This window comes from Oryctolagus cuniculus, chromosome 15 (assembly GCF_051225735.1).
Source record: "Oryctolagus cuniculus isolate XC-2025 breed Fujian yellow rabbit chromosome 15, ASM5122573v1, whole genome shotgun sequence".
Lineage (NCBI taxonomy): Eukaryota > Metazoa > Chordata > Mammalia > Lagomorpha > Leporidae > Oryctolagus > Oryctolagus cuniculus.
This window is the reverse complement of record NC_142881.1, coordinates 3,403,073-3,407,500: the sequence shown is the minus strand read 5'-3', so window position 1 is coordinate 3,407,500 and position 4,428 is coordinate 3,403,073. Positions and strand designations below refer to the sequence as shown.

Here is a 4,428-nt window from a genome sequence, read left to right as displayed (position 1 = left end):
TTTGCCCTCACCCTTCACACTCCACAGCCCAGGGAAGCTCATGGCAGACTCCCCACCGCTCCAGCTGGGCATTCGCGCCCGCTCCAGAGGACACTGGCCAGTGCAGTGAAGCCGCACAGGGGCACCCTGGGCTCTGAGCTCCCGGCCGCGGTGGAGGTGGCCCTCCAGGTCACGGGCCTGCCCCGCCTCCAGCCCACGGGTCTGAGCTGCTGATTTCCCTGTCCCAGCTCAGCTCCCGCCTTTCCAACACGGAGCAGAGAAGCACGGCTGTTGGGGCTGCTGTGAGCATAAAGCACGGTGAGTCGTGGACGATTCTTGGCGCGATGCCTGTTTAGCCCCCTCGGCGAGCGTGCCCTGGGCCCCCTCCCTCTCCTCCAGCGACCCGAAGCTGCTCCAGAGCTGGCAGCCTGCATCTGGCCCTGCTGAGGTCCAGCCCCAGCCTGCTTCCCTCTGCCGCCTGTCGCCCCGGGCACACTTGAATCTTCATGAAGATGAGCGCTGCACAGGTGTGGACAGTGGGGCTGGGGCTGGGTTCCCTCTCCCCGGGGGCTTGGCTCCCAGTCAGGCTGGGAAGCCTCAGCTGTCTCCCAGGTCTGGGCTGCTCAGTGCCCTCGATTCCTGCAGTTGCATAACAAATTGCATGAACTTGGGGGCTTTAGTCGCTCCAGTTCTGAAGGCTGGAAGTCCAAAGCCAATGTTTCAGCAAGACTGGCTTCTTCTGGAAGCTTAGAGGGGTCATCATCCCATCTCTCTTTCCTGGCTTCAGGTGATGTCTGGCCATCCTGGTGCCCCCTGGCTCAGAGCTGCTTCAATCGCATCTCTGCCTCTGTCGCTGCCTGGCCTTCCTCTCCGGGGGTCTCTGTGTCTCCGGTATGTACTACGTCTCTTATGAGATCAGACTTAGGGCCCAGCCAAAATTCAGAGTGTTTTCTCTCTAAATTACATCTGCAAAGACCCTGCTTCCAAAGAACCATGGTCACAGGTTCTGGGGGTATTCATGTCCCTCTGTCTTCCCAGGGTTCTTGTGAAATGGAAATGGTACTACAGGAAGCAAAACACACCTGACAGAGAGCCCCTTATAGGAGGAGCAAGCCACGGCAGGGCCTCTGGAGCAAGCAGGTGCAAGGGCGCAGGTGCACCTGCTCCCTCCTTTGTCAGACCCCTGCTCTCAGAGCACCACGTGCATCGCTGCTTGTCTGACCATGTACCCCAGGATTCCCCAGGAAGTCGGCACCCCCCCAGCTGGGTTCTGGCTGTCTTTCTGGGAGCCTTCTGAAAGGATGCCTTTCAGGATAAACCTTCCACCGAACCCCGGGACAGAGCCTTCGGCGCCATGCGCTCCTCGGGGAGGGTCGCTTGTCTCGCTCTGATTTTTGTTATGAACGTGAGTTGGGAAAGCTGTATATCAAATAGGGCCTTGCTTTATTTTGCAATAGATATAGTTTTTCACCATGGCAGCATCTCCCCCGGCGGGGGCCAATTCCGGGGACACATGTGGGAGTCGTTGTCCCTTCAAGCTCGTCAACCCGCCAGGTAGATGTTTGAACTGCACCTTGCGTTTCTGAACAGTCTTGGGTTGTAGCAAATGCTCGGAGGGCAGCTCTTTCAAGAGCTCCTGCTCAGTGTGGAGCGAGCGCCTGGCCCACGCACCTCCCTCTGCAAATGAGCGCGGCGCTGGGTTTTGAAGCCCTGCGATTGCTCACCTGGGACGTGGAAATGTGACGTGGAAAGGCTCCAGGGGACGAGGCAGCCGGGCTACTTCAGCAAAAATGTAAGTGGGGTTAGCACTTTGACTTGAGGGGGAATTTTCAGGGCACTGTTTAGTTAGCTAATCGGCTCAATTCTGTAAAAAACAATGCATAAGAAAGGGGGACAACTTCCCACTCGGCTGGCAAATTAATAAATCAACACAGGAGGGAGGCTGCAGGAGCTCACGCCCCCGAGAGCACCCCAGTGACATGATAAGCACTTTGAGGTGACATAGAGTGACATCCATGCACAGGGCAGGGTCTTTCTGCACGCATGTGTGTCTTTCTGTGCACACAGACATCTTTGCATGTGCCTGTACGTATGATGTATGTGTGCTGTGCACGTATGTGCGTGTGCATGCATGTGTGGTGAGTTGAAACAAGGGGCCTGCAACCACGGTGTGCTTGTAGCAGGAAATGAAAGTTGGGTTTTGCTGCCAGAGCTTGGAACTCATTTTGAAGGGAAGCTGGATGGGAAACACAGTGCAAGGCACAGTTGCAGAGCTTAAAGTGAGAGGACTGACACGACGCGCCCTTGATGCTGCGCTCTCAGTGTCACGGTCATAACCCCAGGGCTCATCATTCACCTGCCCACAGCCCCGGAAGTCGTGAGCGCAGCACCCTTCATCGGGGTCCACAGACAGTGCTCCTAAATTGGACTAGCTGGGCGTCTCCTGACTCTACAGCATTTACCGGCCTGGATTTTGTTGGAACGAACCAGTTGACTATAGAATCCTCAATGGCTGTGGACGCACAACGAGGCAAGGAAGGGTCTCAGGAATGCCTTGGAGGGGAGGGAGCCGGACCCGAAGGCTTCCACGTGCTGTGGCTGCATCTAGATCAACCCCACTCTGGAAAAGCTAAGCTGGAGAGTGGGGCCAGTATTGACTGGGAGGGGCGGGGGCTTCCTGGGGTGCTAGAATGTTCTCATCTTCATCTGGGGTGTGGCCACACCGCGGAGGGATAGATGAAACCCAGCCTGCTCTGCACTTAGATTGGCTCACCTCTCCCTTTGTAAGTTACACCTAATGAACGTCAAAAGTGACTGTGATGCCATTAAGCCAATCTGAGTAGAGGAAACTCACGTGACCTAAACCGCCTTTTCTCCCACTTTAGCAAAATAGCCTCATGTGGGAGCTGAAGCAAAGACTCTGTGTCCTCTGATGGAGATAAAAAGAACACATGCCATAAAAAATAACCCAGAGGAGCCGGTGCTGTGGCATAACTGGTAAAGCTGCCGCCTACAGTGCCGGCATCCCATATGGGTGCCAGTTCAAGTCCCGGCTGCTCCACTTCCAATCCAGCTCTCTGCTATTGCCTGGGAAAGCAGTAGAAGATGACCCAAGTCTTTGGGCCCCTGTACCCATGTGGGAGACGCAGAGGAAGCTCCTGGCTCCTGGCTTCTGGCTTCAGATTGGTGCAGCTCCAGCCTTAGCGGTCAACTGGGGAGTGAACCAGCAGTTGGAAGAACTCTCTCTCTCTCTCTCTCTCTCTCTCTCTCTGCCTCTCTGTAACTCTGCCTTTAAAATAAACAATTAAATCTTTAAAAAATAAATAACCCATAAAGGAATGGGATTTCAAACTGCTGTTTTGAGCTGCACATTCTAAGAAGAAAATAGTGCTATATTTTTAAATGGAGTCATTGAAGTTTCACAGAAAATGGGTATTCACTGTAAATAAATCATTCTTCAATTCCTTCAATGAAATTAATTTCACATTCCTATTATCGCCTGCAATTCGATAACTGCTAATGTTAGTCCAGCAAAGATCATTTTACTAATGAATGCGATCATTAGTGTTGTTCGCATCTTACAGTGAGCGTTACTATTACCGTGGCGCACGTGAACGCATCTGGAGTTGGAATAACTCGGCTTCTCTCCCTGCGGGATCAGCCTCCGCCACGCCACTCTCCCAACCAACCCAGACAAGGTCAGACCAGAGAGAGCGAGTCGCCTGGGCTCGCTTCCCCACAAAACTCACTTCATCCTCCCCCCGGAGCTGAAGCATCAACCACCCACTGCTCCCGCTCACTGCTAAGCTGTTTCCAGATGCCCAGCCCAGTGTGTCCCACAGTTTCCCAGGTGAGGCTGCAAATGAGCTAATCTGACCCCAAACAATTCAGGAGACAAAACTATGCTTCCGTTCTGCCGTAAAGGAAGCAGAATTGACAGACAACGTGACCTCGGCTGCTCGGTGACCTCACCCCCACACTTCTCAGGGCACACGCGAAGGTATTTCCACCTCGTGCCCATGGAACCCTGTGTCTGAGAAACGCCTTGAGACGAAGCAGCACCCAGTCGTGTGGCCCATCCTGGCCACGCTGGCCCTGTCTGGGCAGAGCTAATGGTTTGAAACCCTCCCTGGGATGAGCGCGGATGGGGAGACTGTGTGGGGACATTCAGCCAGGGCTGGCCACACAGCCAGGCATGGTCAAGAGTCCCAGAGACAACCTTGTCCTCACGTCTCAGGACTGAACAGAGCCAGGGACAGCACCACTCAGGCGGGGAGTGGCTCAGCGGCCGAGTGACCTGGCCGTGGGTTACAACCTCAGACACGTTTCCAAAGAGCCAGAGGTGTGATGTTCTAGAGGCCAGAACTGTCAGCAGAGAGGGGTAGAAGTTCATCCCCAGGAGGCAGCGGCCGCGTGTCTGAAGGCCCGAGTCACATGGCCTCTGATTTG

At 54.7% G+C, this 4,428-nt stretch overlaps 1 long non-coding RNA gene across 1 annotated transcript in view; it reads left to right on the top strand.

Annotated features, from left to right (window-relative positions):
* LOC108178943 (uncharacterized) overlaps window positions 1-2,545 on the top strand; it is a 2,589-nt gene extending 44 nt beyond the window's left edge. The window contains exons 1-3 of the long non-coding RNA XR_016221040.1: window positions 1-297; window positions 767-870; window positions 2,346-2,545. The exon at window positions 1-297 is cut by the window's left edge and continues 44 nt beyond it. This is a non-coding gene — a long non-coding RNA (uncharacterized LOC108178943). The remainder of the gene's footprint in view (window positions 298-766; window positions 871-2,345) is intronic.
* The last annotated feature ends 1,883 nt before the right edge of the window (window positions 2,546-4,428 follow it).